Raw genomic sequence first — 26,380 nt, 5'->3', positions numbered from 1 at the left:
CAGCATCATATGTGAGTCGATGCATCTAAGCCTTGCCATTTGTGAAATGGGTACTAGGATCATTATCCACATCTTACAAATGAGAAAACTGAAGCCCAGGTGGATTAAGTAACTTGCCTAAGATAATATAGCAAGAAAAGGGCAGAGGCAGGACTTGAACCCAAGGCAATTTACCTCCAGAAGCTGTGCCTTTAAGTTGATGGCTAAGGATAATGTGCCTTGACCGTTATTATGATAATAGCAGGCTTACCATGGCCAACAGAGACAGTCAGGCATCCTGTACACTGACCTCTGACAAGACCCAGTTCCTTAGCTGAGTGGGTGTGAGTGTGAGTGTGAGTTTGTGTGCTTATGTATTGAGTGATGGGACTGAGGGAAAAAGGTTAAAATGTAGGACCACGTTCCTTGAAGTGTTATCCAAGGAAATAACCTCCCACTCTTTTCAATCAAAGCAGAAGCTGGATCTGAGTCTTGGTTTGGGTCTTTTTTCCAGGACCTGAGGCTGTTTCTAAATTAGACTTTAACTTACTGACCATCACATAAGCACAAAACAAAACAACTTTTTGATGAGTTAAGTGTAAATGAGTCAGAGGCAGACAGATTAAATTTTCCCTCAAATGCACATGGGTTAAAAAAATTATAGTCTCCAGAGAGGCTGGCTCCTTGAGGACTGAGTTTTTGCCAAGTCAGCACATTGGAGGAAGAGTCTGTGACTCTCTGCCAAACCCCAAGCGCCACTGGCCTCCTCGCCCTGGTTTCTTGCTGAACCCACGAGGAATCCATCTTCCTAAATCCTTGCTGTCTTTCACAACTGAGGGCCCATTTCTGTGCAAATGATTCATTGTTATAATTTGTGCCACCTCCTCACAGACTTAGGGACTTTTTATTTTTTACATCAACTCCTATGTAGTATTTCAAAAGTCTCTTTTCTGTCCCTGTATCCCTCCTGCCCTTTTACCGTCTCTTTGCCAACAAATTCAAAACAGGAGTCAGCGACAGGCGTTCTTTGAGTCTAGCCCAGAATCTCATTCTGCCTCTGGCAGTATATTTCTGACAGGTGCAGAGCAGGCAGGAGAAATGACAGCATCACGCAGAATGCAAGCAAATATGGCACTGTGAATCATCATTTCTCCTGCTAGGATCCGTCTGGGTTAGAGTGAAATCACCTTTTGGGACAGTTTTGTTCTTTACTTGAACAAAGAAATCACTTGTGGATATTATTCATCCTACAATTCCTTTTTAAGAACAGAACAATTAGAAAAGGATTAGAATAATTTTGAATAGCTGGATACTTCTCATTCCAAGTTTTTGTGGTAAAAATGTGTTCTCCATTGCAGTGTGGCTATAGAAATGAAACAGCAGCAGGACCATTGATGTGTCCCTGAACACTGGCTGCAGAGGGCAGCGGGATGACATTTACAGGGAGCATACACCCTGAATGATGGTTGAAAGCTGAGTGCAAACTGGACTACCTAGCCTTGCAGCCAATTCTAGTTCCAAGGTGAGTGAAATGAACAATCCAGAGCCAGGAAAATAAACCTCTTTCCTTTGCATTTTAACGCCAATGGATACAGTTTCTAAAATGGAGCCGCTGGCACCTGCCAATTCCTTTGCATTTGGCTTGGGTTTTAATGAGCGCCCAGAGTGTAGTTGTCTCTCACAAGCTCTTTGCTGAGTATCCAGATAATGCCTCAGAACTCCACTTGTAGAACCTCTGGCATCCCCACCTGCAGCATCCCAGAGGCCTTGTCCATTCAGTCACTTTTTGTTCTATGGATCCTGGAAGGCGCTTGGATCTGAGAGTGGAACAGATTTCAGAGAACATGCACATCAACCCGTTGAACGTTCTACAGGGTTGGTGGCAGACAATGGTTTAGAATAGTGCCCATTTAATGGCTTGCATACAGCTCACGAGAGGATTCTGAAGTGCAGCCTGCTCTGTTACTGGGCTGTGTGTGGAAGCCATGGTAAAGTTGAACAGCAGATGGAAAACTCCACCAAACCTTTTACTGGCCATATGTCACTTTTGAGTGTTGGCCAACAAACTAAATTTGCAGCTAATATATAATGATTTAAACAGCAAAAAAGAGCAGCTGCACTTCGATTTCTGATGTCTTTTCTCCAGGCTCCCCGAGCTTGCTGGAGTTTCTTGAGCTTTTTTTCTTTAACCCTGTGCTGTCTCCCTGAATCTTCACCAGGTGGCACCATCTTCAGCACTATGGTGTACGCTGCCTCCAACTTTGCTGGCTTAGCTCCCTGCTGCTTCTTCCTTATGGGCCAAGTTTTCTGATGTTCTGCTATTATTATTATTATTCAATTTGATAAGAAATACTACAAAGCACAAGACTCTGGTATTTTTGTACTTTCACCCACTTGACTATCTTCTTTTTTTTCAAATCCCTCATGGGCACAGGGCTCCCTGTAGTCTGTTTTGGGGTGTCAGCGCGGGCCTTCTGCTCAGGCTGTAGGGTTTGTCCTTAGGGTGGACTGTAGAAGGGCAGCTCATTCTGCTTTATGGGGACATGACCTGGGATAGAGCTCCCCTGGGAAACTCAACTCTCTTACTGTCAGAATCATCTAGAAGGAAATGATTGATGTCAGAAATAAGGAGAACAGGCCATCTCCTGGCTCTTAATTCTTTTCTAGCTCTTCCATCCAATGCAATTGAAGTGCCAAGTCTTCACTTCCAGCAGCCATGAACATACTAGCTGGCCCAGTGCTTCCAGTCTCCTGGAAAAACAGGCTCCTTGTTACAAAGTGAGGGTTATATGTTACTTTTGGGGTCAAAGTGCTGGAAACAGCTAGGAAAAAAGTAGGGAGCCATATGAATCTAAACTTGCATGTCTGCCAACCACTAACTCAATAATTCAGTTTAGAAATATATGATTGCTGAGGTCGTGTGATCATAAAATGGCTCTAAAGTTGTCATTGTAACCATCTCCAACTCTGGTTTCTGTCTATTAATTTTGCTGAAAAACTCAGCCACCTCCCTAAGGTTATTCAAAAGACTTTGAACAGCATTGTGAATAAAAATTATAACAGAGTACATCAAACTCAATGATTTCTATAACATCTGGAGCAAAGCACATTAAATGAAGAGTAAAATACACATTCATCATGGGTATTTGGGTTTGTTTTCTGCCTTTATAAAGAGTGGAAGCAAGAACTATCTTTCCTGTAGGGATTTTTAGTTATCTGTTCCTGTGCTACACTGGACACCTCACAGAACTATAGCCTTGGTTTTTGTATTTATAGGAGCTGATTCTCTTTTTAGGTCCAGATTAAGATTGTGTCGTGCAGCAACTTCACCTTGGGAAATTTGTCCTTCAGATAGAGCCACTGCATGAAATAACATGTATATGATTAATCATTTCATTCTTATTTATAAAAGCAGGAGATTGGAAACAACCCAAATGTTTATCGATAGAGGACAATCTTACAATGCAACCATACATTAGAAAGAGCTCCACGACATTTGTTAGTGAGAGTCAGGTGCAGAAGAGATTGGATAGTGCACTATCTTTTAAATTCATGTAATATTTGTTTGTATACACAAAAAGAAACTTTGAAAGGATACGACAGAAGTAAGCTGAGGGGATGGCAAGGACAGAGTCCACAGGAGAAAATAAACCATGAACTTCTCAGCCTCTCAGAATCTGGCATTTGTATTCATTGTTCCAAAGAAAATATTCCCTATTGGCTCACCTATCACATCCTAAATGCCAATCATGAACTTCCTTGATATCTCTGACCATTGCTGACCACTTACTCCTTCACAAGGAGGCAGCTCCAGTGTAGAACAATGAAAAATTCTGCCATTCAAAATTCTGCAGCTCTGCTGGTGAGGGAGCAAGTATTTCTGAGCATGTGCTGTCTTTGCAGAGGTATCTCTTTTAATCATTACAATGGCCCTTTAAGACAGGTACCATGGTTATCGCCATTTTCCAGATGAAGAAACTAAGGCTCATAGAGCTTAATTAACATGTCCTGAGCTATATAAATCCTAGGTGATAGGGTCAAGATTGAGCCCCAGATGGCTAGTCCCCAATGCAACTGTCTGAGCATTTTGTGAATGGGCAATGCAGCAGTGCTCCATTTACTGCTTCTGTCTTCTTTTCTGACCCTGCTCTGGCCTATTTCTTTCTCTCTTTTATTTTTATTTTTTTCTGGAGCTGGAATTTCACTCTTGTTGCCCACACTGGAGTGCAATGGCCTGATCTCAGCTCACTGCAACCTCTGCCTTCTGGGTTCAAGTGATTTTTCTGCCTCAACCTCCTGAGTAGCTAGGACTACAGCCATGCACCACCATGCCTGGGTAATTTTGTATTTTTAGTAGAGATGGGGTTTCTCCATGTTGGTCAGGCTGGTCTCGAACTCTGACCTCAGCTGATCCTCCCACCTTGGCTCCCAGGCATGAGCCACCTGGTCTGCTCTGGCTTATTTCTTCCACTACTCTTGCTGCTCATATCCTAACTCTTTTATCAGCTCTTCTTTTTTCTTCTTTTCAAACAAAGCTGTCTCCAAGATCCCACCTTTGTCCTCCTCTCTGTAGCTACACTTCCATTATCTCTGAAAAACTTTGAGTCTCACCCAGTGGGTTTGCCTTCTGAGTCCATGTCTGTATTTTCAGACACTCATTTCCACCTGCTTGGTGGACACTGCCACCTGGACCTGCTGTAACTGGAGGACCACTATTTCCCAAACCCAACAACTCATCTTCCTGCTCACAATTTGGTTCTTCTCCTTGTTTCCCTTTTTTGATAATACTACCCCTGAGACTTTTCATCCCTTAAGTTCAAAACTTTAGAGAAGGTTTTGATTCCTTTTTTTACTCCCTTGCTTCCAACTTCCAGTAATTAAAATACTATGCTGTTTTGGGTTCTGCTACCTTCTGCTGCTCATAACATCTTGCCTGGGAAGTGCTCTCCTAAATAACCATCTCCCCTGTATGAGATGTTCTTCTCCTGTTATCTGACTAATAATCCTTATACAGTATGGCACCCATGAGATCTATGTGAGGGAAACTTTCAGATGTGGAACACAGAAAAAGATTGTAAATGGACAAGCCAGGGGCATGAGTCATTACAAACTGCCAGTCCTCCTTAAATTATAAATTTAGTGGGGCCCCAATGAAAATAGTAACAGGTTTTCAAAAATATATTTCTGTGACCATACAAGCTGATTTGAGGGTTCTGATGGAAAAATAAGTATACTAGAATATCCAGGAAATTTCTGAAAAAGTGGAATAAAAAGAGAGAACTAGCCCAAATAGATACTGAAATTATTATAAAATGTTAGCCATTAATATACCTTAATAACTGTACATGAATAAACAAACAGAATAGACATACTAGAATCAAACTGACCTCAAGACTTATGAGGCTTTAGTAATTCTTAGATGTTGTGAATCTTTATCCATGGGGAGAATTTTTACAATTCAATAAATGGTGCTGGGACAATTGGGTAGCCATCTGGAAAACAATAAACTTGTATCTCTCCTAACTCTCTCTACCAAAGTGAGTGCCAGATGGACTTTCAACATGAAAATTAAACTATCAAAGTTCTAGGAAAATAATTCAAATTTTTAAATGGCCGTGGCATAGAGAAGGCCTTTCTGCATGGTAGAAAACGCTATACATAAAGTCAAATTCTAACAAGGGAAAAATATTTGTAACAAACATGTCAGACAGAGGGCATAACTTGTTAACATATAAAGAACTTCTATAAATCAATAGAAAAAAAGATCAAAACTCTAATAGACAAATTGGCAAAGTACATGAGCCAGTAGCTCACAGAAGAAAATACTAACTGTATTCAGATATTTGAAAACGTGCCTATGCTCCACAAGATAAGCAATTGTAAACTGAAACTGTGCTTTTCAGCTTGTAGCCAAAGATGATTAAAATGTATTTTCAGTCACTTATTTTTGGCAAGATTATGAGGAAACAGATGTTCATACTATATTATTATTTTGAGACAGGGTCTCACTCTGTCACCCAGGCTGGAGTGCAGTGGCACAATTTCAGCTTACTGCAACCTCCACCTTCTGGGTATTATAGGTGTACACCACCACCCCCAGATAACTTTTGTAATTTTTGGTAGAGACGGGGTTTTGCCATGTTGGCCTGGCTGGTCTTGAGCTCCTGACCTCAGGTGATCTGCCCACCTCGGCCTCCCAAAGTGCTAGGATTACAGGTGTAAGCCACAACACCTGGTCCATATATATATTTTAGTTATGTGAACAGAACAACCTCTAAAGAGAGAAATTTTTGAATACCATCAAAATTTTAAATATACATACCCTTTCATGTATCACTTGCATGTTTGAGAGTTTCTCCTACATTTCTATTTAAACTTATGTCTGAAGAAATATAGAGATATTGCTGCAGCACCAAGGGTAACAGTATGTTTTATCAACTCAAAATTTAAGAAATGAAACAATCACAAGCATGGAACCTGCCATGTTTACCATCTGCTTAAAGCCTCCCAGTTGATTTCTGCCAGCTAGGAAAGTTTTTGTAATCCAGCCCCAGCCTGCCCCTCCTCATGTCTTGCTTCCCTCTGTACTCCCTAAGCTCAGGCCAAATGACCACACCGTTTGCCCTGAACCTTCCCATCTCCATATCTCTCTTCGTGCTGATCCTGCTGCCTGGTTGGCCCTCTCTCCAGCGTTTCCCCTCTTCTTCATCTGTGTGAATTCTAACCTGCCTCATAGGCCACCTCTTTCTGAAGACATCTTCCAACTCCGTGCAATTCCGCAAACCCAGCTGAAAATAGCCACCTCCTCTTAACTTGACATGATACTTTTTGCCAAACTATTTTAATATAAATGATCTCAGATACCATTAACTTATATTTTCTCTCAAGAATGAAAATATATTCATGTATTTTCTGATTTTAAGATATGGAATATGCACATACTTTTAAAAGTAGGAAATCTCAGGGCTCACCCCCATACATGTACATGTGTGTAATGTGAAGGTGTAGGCATGTAGAAGAATAAAGAAAAAATAAATTTCCTGAAGTAGATTTCCAGGTCAAAGAATGTACATATTTAAAACACTGATGTATGTTGCCAAACCGATCTCTGGAAAAATTCATCATTCACTCAACAATATTTATTGAGAACATAACATATGCCAAGAACTATATGCTAGATATTTAGGCTACAATGGAGAGCAACACCAGATGTGGTCTCTGCTCCTGCACCAAATCATATAAAAAGGATTTGATCTAGTTGTGAATTCAAGGATGACTTCCTGGAGGAAGTTAAATTTCAGGTAAGGCCCAAAGGTTAAATAGGAGACAACTAGACTAACTGGAGTTAAGAGGTCTTCATTCAATGCCTGTATAAATGTGGCTGGACAGGGAGTTGAAGAAGGCTGGCATGGCTGGAGTAGAAATGAGGGGGAGTGTGATGCAAGATGGGGCCATAGGTATGTGTAGGGGGCACACCATAGCTGGATTTGTAGGTCTTGTTAAAGATCTTACTGTGTTTCCAACAGGAAGGAGAGGTATAAGTGAGGTTTAGGGATCACATTTGTATTTTGAAAGGATATATTCGGCTGAGTAGAGAGAACTGATGAACAGAGGCAAGAACGAAGACAGGTTGACAAGGTAGGAGGGTACTGCAGCAGTCCAGGTGACAGATGATAATAACTTAAACTAGTCTGAATTGCAGACTGTGATACATAGCTTGGACTAGGATAGCCAAAGGAGACACACAGAAGAGCAGATCATTTTATGATTTTACCAATTTATACTACTATCAGAAATGGATATCATTAATCAATTTTGCCATTGCCAATCCAAGGTGTTTGTTTATATGTGTGTTTAAAACATAATATACTATGTTGTACATAGTACATATAATTTATAGTATGTATAAAAATATGTAAAGTTTTTCCTTTGATAATTGCTAGGGTTGAATATCTTTTCATATTTCATTGACCACTTTGTTTCCATTTATCTCTTTTTTTGAATTATCTCTACATAGCCTTTGTCTATTTACTTACTGAAGCTTATGTTCTTTATCTGTTTTGGGATGCAGTCCAGGATCTCACATTGCATTTAATTATCATGTCTTTGCTGTTGCCACTGATTGATGATAGTTTCTCAGGTGTGTGCCTTTTTATTAATGATTTGAATAAACTCTTGTTATATTGATGCAGGGCAGTGCTTGGCAAGAATCCAAGTGCAAAATCAAGGCAATCTTAAAACAATTTTAAAAGATGACGATCTGTGACATATGTTGCAAATATTATTTTTCCAGTTTGTCTTTTTGTTTAACTTGTTTTAAGAGTGTGTTTGTGTGTGATATAATTGCCAAAAGAATCGATCTTTTCCTTTATTATTTCTAGCTTTGGTATAATGCTTTAAAGTCCTCCCCGTTCCAAGGTTATGGTGAGTTATCCTCTATTGCTTTTACAACCATCATTTTTTCAGGTCATATCAAATACGATGCAAAACAGACATCTTTACCCTATTCCTCTAGTCTTCCCCCTCCACCCCATGCCTCTAACTTTACCAGATGGGGCAATAAAATGCAGTGCTGAGGAGGCACTTATGGTATAAATTCAGCAATGTCAATTCTTGCTCTACAGCCCTCCTCTGAACTGCTTTGACTGCAAAAGACCTAACTTGGGTCCTGACAAAGGTCTTTCCTGCACCAACGCTACTTTTTAATGCTCAACCAATTCTACCTAATCGTCAGTTCCCTGAAGTCAGGAACCAGATCTATTATATTTTGTGCAGTACTCATGTGGCTGGGCCCTTTTTAACAGCCTCTGCCAACATAACATTCCAATGCATTATTCCCATGAGAAAAACACAAACCGTTACCACACTGATGAAAACGTAAATATTCTCAAAGCGGTGTGAGGTAGTCATTGGAAGGAATTGGAAGTCATTGCTCTATCATAAATCATACAGCAAGACACTCAAGTTTCTACATGGGGAAGTATTTTTGCTCACTTTTTCCTCTCCAATCTCTCTCCAGCAAGAGTAAAAAGCCTACTCAGCAAAATTAACACCCCCAGAAAAGCCTAGTAAGGATGAGATCTTTTTCTTCAAACTTACCTTAAGGATTTCAGTTCATCAGGACTGTAATCTGCTCATGTTTTTATTAGAAAACTTTGTGCATGTCAGAGAGTCCATAAGTACTCCCGAGAATCAGTGAATTGGTTGGTAATCCTGATACTTGACTTACACAGTGTCTTTGTTGGAATCTAGGAGATAAACAAGACTATTTTCTTTTCTAATTGCTTCTTGTTTTCCTTTTACAGAAGGAATTAGGACTCTACTGAAAGCTTACCACCATTATATGGGCTATCAGGTCAAGTTAATTATAATAAGGATCCATCTTAAATTCTCATCAAAGGGCTTCTTTGCTGAAGCAGCATTTTCTTAAGCGGTCCCTTAGCACAGCCCCAGAGGACAGTATTATTGCAAAGTGAGTGGATGGACTAGGTGAGCTAAAAATAAGGAGTTCACCTTTCTGTCTTGGGTGGCCAGACAGATCCAGATCTATTTGGAATAAAGCCTTGGGCTAAGAGCCAACAGTTCCCAAAGGAGAAATAATCTCTTCCCTGAGGAGTGGGAAGGAGAAAGGAGTTGAGATGCTAGTGCAACACTGAACATAGTAGATGTGAACAATTTTGGTTCTAAGGAGCAAGCCATGTGCACAGAGGCAGCTTTTCACTTCAGTTGACCTGATGCCACACCAGAGTTTGATTTCAGTCAGAGCCATGTGACATATGAATCTCAACTGAGCACAGGGAACAAAATGGAAGTCAAGTTCAAGTTATTAAAGGACTGATGTCTCAGCACCTAATGCCACCCTAATGGTGAGTTGCATAATTTTCCCTCTTTTCCTCTTTACTTTCATTTCCTAATGACCCACCCTGCTTTCTGGGTCCTTTTCAGCCTTAATTCACCTATAACAAGTTCACCTTAGGTGAAGCTATCTCTTGTTGGTGATGTGGCCTGAGGCAAATCACTTTCTCTCTTTTAGCCTCATCCTAAGACAATAAGGAAAATAATGAGTGATAATGGGGGTAGAGCAACCAGCATGGTACTGGGTACCCAGCAGGTGCTCCTGTGATTTGTATTAAGAAAACCCCAGTTTTCCAGCTGTCAAGATACCTCAGCCTACCTCTTTTTCTTGAGCTATTATCGGAAGGGAGATTCCTCAAGCAACTGAGACAACAAGAGGCATCCTCCTTTCTGATTCCTGGCCACAGCAGCGTTCTCAGCATTTAGATTTCTTGCCCATTCCAAAAGCCGGGATGATGGCTCCCTCGTATCTCTTCAGATGCCACAGCCCATGAGTTATGGCTTCCGCTGACCTCTCTGCAGGGTAGGACGATGAGCTGGCAACAGCTGTGGGAGCCGCAGTAAAGAGCCCGCAGAATCAGAGCTGCAGCTGGGTTAATGACACTGTGGCGTTGGGGTGGCTGTCTTGAGGACTATAAGAAAAGAAAGGAGAAAGAAAAACAAGGAAAAAAATCCCAAACCTCAAAACAAAGACAGATGTCTTGACTTAGGAAAAGAACATAAAGATATCAGTTTAGATACTTGTTTTCCTAACAGCAAATCGATACTTAATTGGGTTACAATAAATAGGTGTTTTATATTTACAACAAAATTAACTCAAAAAGGAAATAAAAATTCAGTCCTCTCTATTCTTCCGTTTCCCCCTTTCTTTCTTCATTTTCCTCTCCGTTCCTCCAATGCAAAAATAAAACAAAACAAAAACTCCCCTCCTCAGAATTATTCTGTGGGAATTAGGTGGGCTGTCCCAGAGATGTGGTGGATGTAATCTACACATGGGAATCTTGGAAATTCCACCCCTCAACTTTTTCTGCTAAGTATACTTGAATCTGACAGTGGCAGAGACCTCAGTTAATTAATTTATTTTATTTTTTGAGACAAGGTCTGGCCCTGTTGCCCAGGCTGAAGTGCAGTGGCACAATCTTGGCTCACTAAAACCTCTCCCTCCTGGGTTCAAGCAGTTCTTGTGCCTCAGCCTCCCAAGTAGCTGGGAGTACAGGTGTGCATGACCACACCCAGCTTCTTTTTGTATTTTTAGTAGAGATGGGATTTCACCCTGTTGCCCAGGCTGGTCTTGAACTCCTGAGCTCAAGTGATCCACCCACTTGGGCCTCCCAAAGTTCTGGGATTACAGGCGTGAGCCACCATACCCAGCCAACCTCAGTTAATTTAAATCTGAATTTAGCATGCTAATGATGCCTAGCAATGTAAGGAGAGAAGGATGATCACCTGTGTTTGCAAATACTGAAGCCCTAGACTGGGATTAATGAGACACAGGTTTTAGTTCTGAGTCAAGCCCTCAACTGACATATTACTTTGGGAAAAATAACTCAACTTCTCGAGGACTCCATTTTCTACTGTCTTTTCCTCATCTAAAATTCAAAGTCTATGTCTCGGGGAAGGCTTCTGTGTGTGGTGATGTAGGTTAGATGCCTATACTGGGGGAAGGTATGACTTGACATCCAGCCTTTGTTCCTCTTGCCAAGACTGTGCCTTTCCAGAGGGGGCACCTTTTGAAATAGGCACAAAGCGCCTATGTGCTAGCTCTGACCTCGATTATGGGCCTGAGAAAAGGTCCTCCCTAAAGTGGGGCAGAGATGAAGAATAGGAGAGGCATTTTTGAGAGACTAGGAGCTGAAAGCCAATTGATGTGGCTATGCCTGTGGAGTGATCAAGAGGGATCACAAGACAAGAGGTGTCTGCAGGAGGCAGGATGAAGAGTTTGGGAGGCTGGACAGGAGGCTGAACACCTAGAGTTTGAGGGAACCCAGGCAGGGGTCTGAAGAAAACAAGGTAAGTATCTCTCCTCCTCAATTCAATAATGCATGGAGAAACCAGACAGGACTGCACAACCCACTGACTACAGAGTTATGACAGATGCTAGGCTGTGGCTGAGGATAGAGAGGGTGGTTATAGGGGAATGGAGTTGGAGAGAGGCTGGGAGAAGGTGGGAATAGAGTAGAACATGAGAATAAAACAGACTCAAAGCCTATGCTTTGTAATAAGTCTCCTGAGACTGATGGTTTTAAAAAGAGGAGTTCCCCTGCACAAGTTCTCTCTTTGCTTGCTGCCATCCATGTAAGACATGACCTGCTCTTCCTTGCCTTCCACCATGATTGTGATGCTTCCCCAGCTACATGGAACTGCAAGTCCAATTAAACCTCTTTCTTCTGTGAATTGCCCAGTCTCGGGTATGTCTTTATCAGCAATGTGAAAATAGACTAATACAGGCTGGCATCATTGTTTTACTGAGCAAATGAGAAATATATTCAGCAGAGGTATATGACTTACCCATGGTCACAGAACTGGGAGTCAAACCAGACTGTTTTTCCTACTGTGCCTTAATCCTCCTCATGACCATATGCACACTCACTCCTGGACCTGCCTTCATTTTCTCGAACTCCAAACTTATTCTTTCACAGAACAGAATTCCACTCTTTGTAGCTATCTCTTGTAACTTCAAGGAAAACAAGTCACTGGAACAGGTATACTCAAAGAAGCTCACCTTTGGCAAACACTGTCAAGTTAAGATTTGTAAGCCACAAAAGAAAATCAAGTAAAATGATATTATTTTGTTTCTTTAAATCCAGTGAACCAGAAAATCTCTCTACAAAAATCATTGTTAAAAATAAACTTTAAAAATTGACAATCAACAAGAAAAATAGAAATTTTAAGACCTTCAGACTAGAGCAGTAATTATATTATTGATCCAAAGGATTAAAGCAAAGAGGAGGAAGTTGGGGATAGAGTATGACTAATGATTGCTGCCCTTTAACTGGGAGCTTTGAGGTGTGATGGATGATTAAGTTTTGGAACCCCAGGAGGAAGCCACTCTCTCCCTACCCCAATCCCACCTTAAAGAAGTTTGTTCAACAGACTATACCCCAAAGCAGTTTTGCTAGCAACTTCTAATGTGGCCAATATGATAGAATAAAGTACTTTGCTGTGATGAGCTTTACAAAAACAAGTGCTGTCTTCATCCTGGAGGCTAGAACTGAGGTTTTTACCATGTTTGTATCCTTCGAATACGTGGATTCAGTATTTGCTGAATGAAATATCAAATAGCCTATCAACAACATCTTTCTGATATGATTTCTAAATGAAAGGATTTGGTCGGGCGTGGGGAGAGACAGGGGAGGCGGTCATTTACGGTGTATTTGCAGCCTTAACAGTGCCTAGAGGGCTTTGTTGCATCCCGTTCTGCTGGCAGGAATCCTACAGAAACAGTCCTGCTATAGAGAGACAGTATGGAGGAGATGACCTTGACATCCCCTTCTACAGCCTAGATTCTGGGATTGTAGATGCATAAAGGTTCTCCTGGTGACCCCATGTGGCTTTCTCTTTACTTGCTCACTTCCACCCTCGGCCGGTGGCCCCACTGGGCTGTCTCTTCATTTCAGCTCCTAGAAACTCAGGCCTCACTTGATTTCTATCATCTGGTCCTTGGAATTTTCCTTCCCAAATCATAAGTATCTCCACAGAAGGTACACTGAAGTAGCTTTTTTCTTTTTTTTAGATTACTCTTGATAGTAGATTCCAGTCACTCATTTATTCAGCAGATATTAGTGCTCACTTACGAGGTGCCAGAAACTCTACTATTACTCAAGGTCTAGCTCTGAACAACACAGACAAGTACCTCTCCTCATGGAGGCCATAAGCTAGTGTCTGGGAGAAGGACACCCAAAGAGTGAGCTCCTTTGTGACTGGCCTCCACCTCCCTACCCCACCACTAGACAGGCTTTGCAACAGGAAAGAACAAAGCAGCACATCTGTAACGTCCAGGGGGGCAACAGAGGTGGCGACGAGAAGTTCACTCTCAATAATTTTATTAACTTCGTGTTTATACGGTTTTTAGGACCCTTTACATTCTGACTAGCCAGGGGACTGGGCTGCTTGTGCAGATGGTCACGCTGAGTAGCAGGAACTGCTCCCAGCCATGTCTGCCTCCCAGCCTATTACTGAATTACCTTTGCACTTTCGCTCTGCTTCTAGTAGAAAGTGTGCAGCATAAACAAATTGACTCTGATACTCACTGCAACTATTAGGATTGAAACTTAGTGAAGAAATTCTGCTACTTTGACTTCAAAGTGTGCCCTGGTGTGAACCTGTCTGCCAGGGCATTTTCTTCTCTCTGTAGAACAGTGTAGTATGGCTAGCTAGAAGCATCAGATCTCGGTTGTGTACTTGGGGCTCCTATGGACTCTTTTGAGGGCTGGGGATGGAGCAAGCCTTTTCTCTGCTCCAGGAGCACAATGAGAATGCTCTGCCTCCTGAAGCAGAGAGCTCTTGTCCCCTCTGCCTTGGTTTTTTGTGAATAGGTTTCAGGGAGGGCACAGCTTCCTCTAAATCTCTTGTCTTTGTGGGCTTGCAGGAATGTGCTTAGTGAGAGACTACGCAGCCCTCCAAAGAGCTCTGGTGAAAAGAACTGACAAATACCTGTGTATTTGTTCTCATGATGCTAATAAAGATATACCTGAAACTGGGCACTTTATAAAGAAAAGAGGTTCAATTGACTCACTGTTCCACATGGCTGGGGAGGCCTCACAATCATGGCGGAGGGTGAATGAGGAGCAAAGCCATGGTTTTTACGGTGGCAGACAAGAATGCGCGTACAGGGGAACTCCCCAGAAGGGTAAACTTCTAAGGAGGGGCTATTAGAGTACACAGTTCAAAGAAGTCAGGCCAGGCATGGCTGAGGCCGGAACAACACCCTCAGGACCCGGGCCTCCTCTCCCCTAACCCATCATCTTCTATTGTAGGTTGTGAGACCTGCCATTGACTATTTGGGCCCGGGAAGCTGTTTTACTATGATCTTCTAGATGGAAAAGTTCTTCTGTAGAGAGAGCCAATCCTAAGCAACACAAATTATACACCAAATACAAAGTCCTATAGCCTTCCGCTTCTGAATTTCCCCCAAAAGGTTTTACCAATTTAAGACTGGCTCCACTGAGAATTTGAAACAGCAACCTTGCAGTTGCAGGCCCTACACCTTAATAGACTGTGCAAACTGGCCACTTGCCTTAAGGGAAGGCAGAAAGCTTTCTTAAGCCGTATTTTGAATGAGAATGCTGCATCCTGGGAAGGTGTGGCCGGCCCAAAGCTGGGCGGGGCTGACAGCCGATGGCCGCCTACTTTCCTCCAGCTGCTTCAGCAGAGTTAAAAAGCCACTTGATGTGTCAGTTTAAAAGCTGTGTTTGCAGCCGCTCCTGGGCCTCCTGTGAGTTCCTCAGCCCCCGTGGCTTTTGATCGCCATGTTGACCCCACCAGAACCAGCAGTGGGGCCACTCCCTGAGCTGCTGCCCACACAAGGACCTACGGCCAGCAGGTGAACGTCCTGGGGAGCCTTTTTACCCTGCTGCCTGGGACTGGAGAACGCAGGAGAGACCTTCCAGAACCATGCGCCAGGCTGCCGTGCTCCCCGGTCCCTTGCAGGCTTGGGCTGTACCTCGCCCCTCCCCACTGTTTTTCTCTGGCCGACCTCTGCGCAGGCGCTGGGTTCCACCCCCTGAGCTGGGCTGTTCCCGGCCAGCAAGGAGTGGAAAGGTGGGGTGCTCACCCTTTCCACCCACCTGGCTCCTGCTGGTTTTGGTCCCAGAGATAATATCTGAAGGATAGAGAAGGAGAGGGAAAGCAGAGAGAGAGAGCTTGGAGGTAAAAAAAAAACAACTGCGCTTTTCATTCTGGCTGGCCTGCGCCACTTAAGATGGGCTGGGCCTTAAGCTGGGCGTGGTGGCTCACGCCTGTAATCCCAGCACTTTGGGAGGCCGAGGCGGGTGGATCACGAGGTCAAGAGATCGAGACCATCCTGGTCCACATGGTGAAACCCTGTCTCTACTAAAAATACAAAAAATTAGCTGGGCATGGTGGTGCATGTCTGTAATCCCAGCTACTCAGGAGGCTGAGGCAGGAGAATTGCCTGAACCCAGGAAGCGGAGGTTGTGGGGAGCCAAGATCGTGCCATTGCACTCCAGCCTGGGTAACAAGAGCAAAACTCTGCCTCAAAAAAAAAAAAAAAAAAAAAATTTGCTAGGCATGGTGGTGTGTGCCTGTAATCCCAGCTACTCAGGAGGCTGAGGCAGGAGAATTGCCTGAACCCAAGAGGCAGAGGTTGAAGTGAGCCGAGATGGTGCCATTGCACTCCAGCCTGGGTAACAAGAGTGAAACTCCGTCTTAAAAAAAAAAAAAAAAAAAAGAGATGGGCTGGGCCTAAGCTGCTACTCTGGTTCCCGGCAGTCCTGCCTGGCTGCGGCTGCTTCAGGTGTTCTTAAAGAGACGGGACAGAATGGGGCCAGTTTTACTGATGGTTTTGAAGTCTTCCGGCTGTACCCCTCTTCCGGCTGTACCCCTCTTCTGGCTGTACCCCTTTTCTTGTGAACCCCTCCCCTGGCTGGCTCGCCAAAATGTAATATTGGGGTTAGGGGTTCAGGGTGCCCTCAGCTCCCCTGAGAGAACGTTTCTCCAGGTTCTTGGTCTCCTGCCCTCTCAAGAATGAGAGAGGGGACCACAACACAGTAAATGCTGGGCTCAAAAGTGTTTGTAGAAAGTCATTTATTTAGAGAGAAATAGGAGAAGGAGAGAGAAAGAGATAGCTAACTCTCAGGCTGAGTGAGAGAATCTAGAAAGATGGAATCCAGGAGAGGAAAGCAGCTTCTACACTGACTGGAAGTGAATAGAGAGAAATGGAGTTTAGGAGGGGAAGACGGGCTTCCACGAGAGTGTGGAAGGGAACCCCAGAGGGGAAATCCAGGAGAGAGAAAGATAGCTTCCATGAGAGTGTTTGTGGAAGGGGACTCAAACATGGAGTCTGAAGGGGTGTGGAAGAAGGAGACTTTTATCCTGGGAGGAACCCCCACCTTCTCCAAGACCCCTGGCCAATGAAAGGAGTTCCTTAGAACTTCCGCTGGAGTGATTGATTCTCCTGCCGGCAAAATTCAAACATAAACCGTTAAATCTCCCGGATGGTGAAAGATGGGAGGCGGGCAAAGTACTGGGAAATTCTTGTCCTTAAAACTACACCCCCTAGTGGACCTGGAAAGAGAACATATTCCCTCAGTACTTGGGTGCTGGGATAACTCCAGCCAAATTGCAAGTCTAATTTTTAGGAGCTCTTGAATGAGTCTGACCTGGGTTACCAAAACTAGTTTGAGAGGAGACTTCACAGCCTACCCAGCTCCCAAGGAGCTTGAGTCATTTGGCCAAAGATTTGAGAACTTTGAAAGATTGTTTCATCCACTACCAAAATAAACTAATCAAAATAACTTTGAAGCTACCTAAAATCCATTCTAGAACAAGACAAGTTTATAAATACAAAACATAATTAAAATAAAGAATTGTTTTTTAGTAGTGGGGGAGTATGAGGAGTATAAAAATTCAAGATTCACCTTTGCATAACAAGAATGTATCTTGTAGGCTTTGTCCATTTCATTCTGTCTGTTGGCTGTTTATGTGTACACTGTCTTCTAATAGATAGAATTCTGCCTGCCTTTTCCCCTTCTCCTGTTTTTCCGCGGAAGTGGAGAGGCAAATAACCAAGACACAAAGGAGCAAAGCCAAACACTACAAAACATTAATAGAATGTTCTCTCCAAATGAGATTTCTAAAGAGGCACTTTAAATGCAGCAAAGACCTAAGCACCAGTATCAATGTTTCTGTAAGCAGAAAATAAAATCTACAAATAAAGTTTTAGTGGAAGGTGTATCATTTTACTTCATTAATATTCATATTCTGAACTCGTAGGTGCAATTGCAGTGAACTTCATGGGACAATTTTGCTCTTCGGAAGCAAATGACAGCCCTAGACCAGCCTAATAAACATTCAAAAACATCATCCTTACTGGGCACAGGTGTTTTCCAATTGCCGCCTGTGCTGATGTCTAGTGGGCTAGAGCTCCAAGCACTGTCTTAACTTGTGCCCCGGCTTTGCATTCCGCATGCCACTGGAATTAAACGGACAATTTGTCCTGTCTCTGTGTTGGAGAAGATAGGGTTGAGATTCTCCTAGCAATATACCTGTGTTCTAGTTTACCATATTTGTGGTCCGAATGATACTCCTCCCAGCCTCCCCTAACTATTCAAGGACAGGTTAACTGTGAGAAAGGTGCTTGAAAGTCTCCTCCTGGTCTATTCCACTTGAGCTGGTTTCTGACCCTCAGCCTGAGCACCTGGTGAGATCCTTTAACTTGGACTCCAATGACCTTCTCTTGGCAGGTGCAAAGTGGTTAGACAGCATATATATCCCACCTGGAAGCAGGAGCATTTTGTTTTTTGAGAAACTGGCCTGGCCCTGTAGAGGATGGTTGGACTGTAGGAAATGATAGCTTGTGTTTGCATGGCACTTTAATACTTTTAGAGAATGTATATAACTCATCGTTTCACTCAACCCTTAATGTTGGTGTTCCCATTTTGCCCAGTGCATTGAGATTGACGTTTTCACTTTACAGATCACAACACTGGGCTTTTGGTCTCAAGCCTCCTGTTGCTCCTTTCATTCCACAGCTGCTCTGAAGATAAATGGAGGATCATTTTGAATTCCCAAGGGAATCACCTCCCCATTTAAAATTCCTTATGGTTATGTGGAGGTGAGGCCAGCAGATGAGAATATCCAGCTTAGAGAGAAGGGGAAGGAACCCAAAGGAAAGCCAAGGATTTCAGCAGAACATATTTGAATGAGAAGAAATCCTCAAGATGCCCTAGAGGAGGGAAGCATAAGAATTGTAGCTGAGAAGCTGGAGAAGTATCTGACCCAGATAAGTAAGGTTTGGTTTAATCTCTTGATTCTGGTTGCTTAATTCTGGGACTGTTTGCTGTCAGGTCTGCACAATCAATTGGCCTAAGGAGATAAGGGACCTGTTTAAATCAACATCAGAAAGAAAAAATAGCACATTCTCTGGCAGAAGCATTAGTTTTCCTCAGCTAATAAACAAAGAAGGTAGAGCAGAGGGGAGGACGCTGCATGGCTCTGCCACCTTCCCCCTGTGTGACTGGACCAACCATTGACTTCCCCTGAGCCTGGGTTTCCTCATCTCCCCTGCCATGCTGAGGATGATGTGTGCTGATGTGGAGAGCACTGTGAAAAGCACTGCAAAGGGAGGGCATAAGCCTGGCCTCATCATATGCCAGAGGCCTCCAGTCCCAGGGAGTAGAATAACTTACAGAACTTCAGAAAGGGGGTCAAAGCATGGGCTAGGGTCACGTCTGATGCTGCTAGTTTTCCTTGGGCGAGGGCCTTACCCCCTCTGTGCCTCTGTTTTTTCCTCTGTAAAATGGGGATGATAGGGTGAATGTGTGGATCAAATGAGTAGCACTAACTGTTGAAAACAGTGCTTGGCATGCCATCTGCGTTCGGTAGACGGTGATAGTAGTTATTATGATTAGGAATGCCACTATGACTGCTGTATTTTCTCTGACGGCTTTCTGACCCGGTCTCATATATCCAGACCCTTCCGTATCAAAAGCTTCTAGGTGTTTATAGTTCCTGGACCCAACCCCAGATCTACTAAATCAAGGTATCTGTGGTGGGAGCCTGGGAGTTGTATTTTATGAAATGCCCTGGGCAGGTCTGAAATTTGGTGTATGGAGCAAATTCCTCAGGCATCCAATTTAGGATGAGTCTTTCATCACTTAGGCCCACTGTGCCTCTTCTCAGCTATTCTACCCACTGCCCACATCTTACTCTGCCACCATAAAGGCCTCTATTTTCTCACCTTTGTGTGAGGAATTGTTGTGTCCTCTGAGTACATGTGGACTTCCTTGTGTCCTGGCTGTGTCCAGCTATCCCCGCTGCCCTAAAACTTTCTTACCCTCCCACAGTGAGCCTCCCTAGTGGCTCACTGGCCATATACAAATGTTACACATTTTATCTTCCTCCAAGTCTTCTCCATCTGTGCCCCCTCATCCAGCTGCTTTTCTCTGGCAGCAGAGCTAGTGATGGGGACTTTCCATAGGTCTATTTCCTAGCCAACCTGAAATCCCCTTTCAGTGGAAATTTGGTTCCAGTTGTGAGAAACTAGGGAGCTTCGATTCGTGTGACCAGCTGGTATTTCCTCATCCAGGAATGGCTGGGGTGTGAGTGAGGAGGTGATCTTACTCCCTTGCCCGTCATGCTGTGTTTACCCTCACAGCCTCCGATACCTCCTGGGCCTGAATCACATTGCAGAGCTTCCTCCCTCCATGTCTTGTTCAAGCTCTTTCCCTGTGTTTGGTCCTGCTCCCCAGACGGCTCTGCTGCCACTTTGCTCTTTCCACCATCACTGCCCACACAGGATGTGGGTCCCCTCCCTGCTGCCTTTGCTTAGGGATTGAAACAGCCCCACATAACCACCCTCTTTAGTCAGGCTGTCCCAACCAGGCCTCCTGGGCAGAGCCCTCCCCTTGAGGCACTGCAGCCCTCACCACTGGTGGAAGAGAGTTCTGTGATTCTGGACTCACAGATGCCCTGTGGTGACACGGAGGTCAGAGACAAAGCTTGGGGCCAGAGCTCAGCCCCAAATGGCAGACCTCCCTGGAGACACAGGAACTGGCCAAGTGGCAGCCAAGTAGCAGACATTCCTGGTGTTTCTCATTCCCGGTATTTGCCACCCCCTGGGGCTCACCACATGTGCTGTTAGGTCACTCATTTGACCTGCTTTGTTAGCAGATCCTGTCTTCCTCCCTGACGCCCTTGCCTTGCTCTGTCCTCTGCTACAACCAGGGTGAGGGTGGAAGGCTGGCAGTGGTTTCAGGGCATTGTGACTTTTGGTGTGTGATATTTACTACCCTGTCGTGGTGCAGGGAAGCCCCCAAGGCCTGGAGCCATGGGAGAAGGTCCTCTGGACTTCAAAATGTTCCTTTCTGCCAGGGCAGGGAGAGGGCAGGGGGAAGGCACAGGTGATAGTGCTAGCCTTTAGGACTAGTCGTTAACATTTTTTGGTATAGAGTCTATTCTTTCTCCAATGATCAAAGCTGTTTTGTGCAGGAACAGATGTATGACTTACACTTTAGTATATTCTTTCATTCGCTGAGTATTTACTGAGAACATACGTTGCCTGGGGACTTGGAGGGGAGGTGCTAGGAACAAGGTCAGGTGATGTGAAGGAGATAAGCCACAGCTTACACAGTGACTGGGCTTGGACAGGCCTCAGAGAATGGCTCTTAAATAGGATCAGGCAACCCTCATATAAGAAAAGTAGAGGCTGTGTAGATGCTAAAGGCTCAGAAAATCTTCCTTGGCTGCAGCATCTGGGGAGGTCTCAAGGTAGAGAGAGCACTGTGGTTGGCTTTGAAGGACAGGTGGGCCCTGTGGCCAGACAGGGGAGGTGAGGACTGTGCAGTGTGAGTCAGCTGGCGCAGAGGTAGGGATATGAGACGCTTTCTGGCATGTTCTGGATATGAACAGTGTTCTGTTTGCCTAAGGCCTGGGGTTTCTGAAGGGGAATAGTGAGTAAAAAGTTTGGAAAGATTGGCCAAGACAAGTGTATGGAAGTCTTTAGCTGTCAGATGGGGGCTTTGAGTTGACTTGGTGAAGTAGTAACCACTGGAGTCTATCTTTAGTAGACAGATGAGTGCTTGTGACAACAAATTATGCTTTAAGAAGGTGAATCACACCTTTTAGACGAGGAAAACCATCAACATAACAGCTTAGGAGGAAAAGGATGGTGGCGGTGTGAATAGAAACGAAGCGATGAGAAATCAAGGGTGTCCTGAGGGAACTGCAGGATTCGGCAACTTGGTGGGGACTTTTTGGGAGAAACGGATGTCAAAGACAGCTGATATATCAAGAAGTCATTTTGTGGTTCTATATATGGATTCCTGTGGCCTGGTAAGGTTAGTTCAGTATTCCTAGACATTTAGTAGCTTACCGTGTATCTCATGTAAGAGGAACAAAGGCAAACAAAACACAACACTCGCTCCAAATGGAAAAGGGCTTTAGAGGAGACCCCAGGCTGGCCCACACTACTCTCTGGGCAAAGAAAAGCAGACATGGTCAAATGTTTCATTCAGTGTCCTCTCTGAAGTATGGATGAAGGGGTCCAGGTTCACGTGCTCCCTGTGTGGATAGCTTGGTGACTTTGTTTTTCTTTGTTTCACTCCACAGCTATTTCTCTTGCCCCTAACATGGGGTGTGAGTAGAATACTGCCCCTGCTCTACTCCCCAGCCTTAAGCCCCCAAGGAATCCCAGTGTTTGAGGATAATCAGAGGAGCCAAAAAGAACCACAAGGGCCAAATAAGGAAGGGGGACACAAAACAAGAGCTAAGGGATTGAAAGGAGGCCTCAGCGGGGAAAGGAGCTGAGGGGCAGACACAGGGGAAGTAGGAGAAGCCTTCCTGGAGAGAGAAACTGGGAGCGTAAATGTGAGGAGGCCAAGAACACAGGGCATGCTTGGGGAATGTACATGGTCTTGTCCAAAGAGTGTAGGCTGATCAGAGCCTTGTTTATAGCAAATGTTTTGTTTTGTTTTGTTAATGAAGTCAAGAAGAACAGCTGGAAATCTAATTAAGTGGTTTAGAAGTTGTGGTTTAGTTGTTTTCAGTTATACAATGTTCTGGGTTTCTTGTTGGGCCTAGGAGCTGTCCCAGCTTGTTAGCCAATTGTCAAGAGGTCATTGATGAGGCAGTTCTGCATTCCAGCCCATAAACATAACTGCTGGGCTTTGATTTTTGGCAATAACTTATTGTTGCAGAGAGAATTTTAAGTACTCAGTGTCCAAGAGGTAGAAATCTCACTGCTTTCCTCATGAAGTCTGTTTAGGAACAGCAAAATGTGTGGGTGATAAGACATATGTGAATATATATAGAAATCACCAAGTTTCATAAATATATTCGTGGAAAATCAAATGGTTAAGGTCAGGACCAGGTCAAAGTTAGTCTTTTGTCCTCTTTTATTTCATCATTCTGGATCCTTCTTTCCTTTCAAAGAGCAACTGGAAATATTATGACAATGGGATCTTTTTCATTCTTAATAAAAAGACAAGAAGGACCACCCAAGAGTAAGAAGAATAATCAATTTAATTATCATCAGTAAATTACTAGTAATTCTCTTGGTAACATTATGTGTTAGTCTGATTAAAGTAAATATAAGAATAGATTTTTTTTCCTTTTTGGCAGAGGATGGTATGGTGATGGTGGTTGGAGTTGGAGAGTTGATTTTGAAACAAAAATTTCAATGAATCTAGGAGAGTTAAATCCCAGATGTGTCTCCAAGTATGATGTGTTGGACTTGGTACCTGATGGCTTTCATTCCCTAGAGCTGATGTAACAAATATGTGGTTTAAAAGCAACAGAAATTTATTTACTCACAGTTTTGGAGATGGAAGTGTGAAATCAAGGTATTTCTGGACCACATTCTTCCCCGTAAAGTCCTTCAAGGGAGAATCAATCCTTTCTTGTCTCTTTCAGTTCCCAGTAGTTCCAGGCATTGCTTGGCTGAAGGCTGCATAACCCTAATCTCTGCTTCCATGTCGACATGACTATCTGACCTCTGTGTCTCAATGTCTGACTCCTCCTCTGCCTTTTTCTTATGCGGACACCTGCCACTGGATTTAGAGCCCATGTTAAGTCCAGGATGATTTCTGAGCTCCTTAGCTTAATTCAATCTGCAAATATTGTTTTTCCAAATCAGGTCATAGTCACAGGTTCCAGGGATTAGGACACAGGAGCATCATTTCAGGGGCCACTATTCAACCCACAATGCTGAAGATGCATTCTTTGCTGGCATGAGAATGTGCCCCTGGATGTTCAGTAATCTTTGTTGATGGACTGGTGGCCTTTAGTAGAGCAGGGTTTAACTGGATTCATGTGAGGCGACTGGAGGGTGTAGCAAGTCTCTGTAAGTAAACTGCATTTGGAATAAAAGAGGTTATGTAATTTACAGGATGGATAGATTAAATTCATTTTACTAAGCACAGTATGTTCTGAAACCCTCCCAAAAGCTTTCCTGATAGGCTCCGAGGCTGGGAATCTGAGATCCCCAATGAAAGTCATCCATGTGATATTTTGTTGTTCATAACATGTTTTGTTGTTTCGTCTTGTCATTGTTGTTTTTATCCTTCAAAACAGAATATTTTGAATTGATCCCATTGGACATTTGAGATGCTTAGAGCTCCAAAATACTGACGTGCTGTGGAAGAAAATAAGTACCTTTTAAAGCAAATCTCCCTGAAATAAACGGAAGACAGCCTAGTAAATAATACATATCAAAGAATTGTTTAAGAATACTTAAAGGCACCCACATAGGTCAGAGTTCTTTTTTTTTTCTTCAAAGGGAGATATTAAGACATAGGGTAGCCAGGGCCATAAATGTGAAGTCAGCTCCCTAAACAGTAACTGCAGAGAGTCCCTTTTCTCTTTCTGTCACTGAGAAACACAGCTGCCCACGTATTCCTGCCAGTCTCCCTTCATGCTTGCGTCGCTGGTAGGTTGCCTGGAGAGCAGTGACTCACCGGAAATGTTCTCCTTTCCAGGGTAAACAGCTAGAATGAATTCATGTCAGCGCCATTTACCAATTTTATCTTTAATTGGCTAATATGCTTTTGATCACTGAAGGGGAAACAAGTGAATGAGGGCCGGCTCAGGCTTAAGGACCTGCATTATTATCTTGTACATTCATTTAGATCAATTCCACCATCCACCCAAAATACAGTTATTTATTAACATAATATGGTTACAAATCTATCTGTGGGGCTTGAAGATGAAAATTGAAACTGTGATGATTTAGCTGAAAGTTACTGAAGCATTCATAAAGCTGTCAGAATTACAAGAGAAAACACATTAAGAAAATGCCAGCACTAGTTGCTATTAAATGGATATTGAAACATCGTCAGCACTGTTATCCACAGCAGGCTGGTCTAATTTATAAGCTTCTGTACAAGGGGATAAAGGTAGCTGCAGGTTCAAAGGAAAGTGGATCAGAGGCATGACACTAGGAAGAGTGATCACATGTTTTCAAACATAAATCAGAAAACAGGAAAAAGTATTTCCCCCTGATTTGTTAATTCACTTACATCTTTAAAAAGTATTCTCAATAAATCACATTTATAGAAAACAATAAAATAAACTGAAAAAGCAGAAACTTGACTTTAATTCATTCACCAAATGCTTATTGAGTACCATTGTTATGCCAGGCATGGTTTTAGTGGTGGATACAATGTAAATTAAATATACAAAACACCAGCCCATGGATGGACTTCAATGACTCTGCCAACAAATCCTGATGGAGTAGCTACTGTATACCAGGCATGTGCTATGGTTGATATTCTGACAGTTCACAATCATACACATTGGTGATCATATATACTTATTGGTGATCATATTGGTGATTGCCAATTATACATACTGGTGATCATATTCACTCAGTGTTACTGAGACTCTGACCCTGAGTATTCTTGGGAATGCTTACACGTGTCTCCCATGAGTTTGCTGATAAACTTTGGTCATCTCCTGTTGTTCTGCCAGCCAAGCTAGAGCTCTGTAGACTTGGGCCTCAATGTGGAGAGTAGCTGTTCTGAGCTGAAATTGTGCTCCATTTCCATGTCTGTGTGCATGTAGAAAGCATCAATGCTGGTAAGGCTGAAAATCTGTCAGGATGTGATGTTGGTTCCCCTGGAATGGTACCATGTGCCCTGGGGCTACTGACCTACATCGTTCCTGTGAATGTGCTCCTTTTCCAGCACACGGAGTGCAGGTTGCTTGAGTCCCAAGTGTCACAATGTACAGCTAGTGAGTTCCTACACTTCTCCTTCTCAAGTTCCATTGCCTCTCCCTGCAATCACTTCTTCACCTGACCTGTCCGTATCTGGTGTTCTTGCCCCACATAAGTTTAAGAACATTGGTTCATGTAGGGAGAGTGGTGGCACCTCCCTCTGCTCATTGTGGGCCCCTCTAATATCTGGAACCACCAGGCTAAAATATCCCGTTACACACACATGCATCTTTGAAAAGAAGATCGCCTGAGAACATCTGCACAGCTGACCTTAGGAATATAGCCACTAGGTCCAAACTGAATGACACTAAGTTAAAGTAGAGCAGCAAGTATTCTCTGCAAATACACAGGAAGACGGACAGAAGCCAATTACAATGGCAAGAAACAAATGATAGTATAAGCTGTGTACCAAAAATGAGGTTGAAGTTAGGGTGCAGTAATTAGGAACATGAAATTTTTCTCAAAGATGAAACTAAATTGGCAAAGAACTAAGTGATCTACACCCAGGTCTTCACAAAGGAAAATTATAGCTTACTTCATTCTGCTACTTAATACATGAATATTGAGCTCCTGCTCTGACACAGACACTACATTTGGCCCTGAAGATATCAGGATGAATAAGACCCTTTCCCAGACTGTAAACAGTTTAAGGCA

General features: G+C 43.3%; 1 long non-coding RNA gene across 1 annotated transcript; it reads right to left on the bottom strand.

Annotated features, from left to right (window-relative positions):
* Positions 1–8,867: 8,867 nt before the first annotated feature.
* LOC144577336 (uncharacterized) lies at positions 8,868–23,846 on the bottom strand. The gene is made up of 3 exons (XR_013520965.1): positions 23,326–23,846; positions 10,154–10,466; positions 8,868–9,227 (listed from the first exon to the last, which is right to left on the bottom strand). It is a non-coding gene; the product is annotated as an uncharacterized LOC144577336 (long non-coding RNA).
* Positions 23,847–26,380: the final 2,534 nt, after the last annotated feature.

The sequence above is a fragment of the Callithrix jacchus genome, chromosome 8 (genome assembly GCF_049354715.1).
Source record: "Callithrix jacchus isolate 240 chromosome 8, calJac240_pri, whole genome shotgun sequence".
Lineage (NCBI taxonomy): Eukaryota > Metazoa > Chordata > Mammalia > Primates > Cebidae > Callithrix > Callithrix jacchus.
The sequence above is the reverse complement of the archived record's forward strand: the minus strand, read 5'-3'. Positions and strand labels throughout refer to the sequence as shown.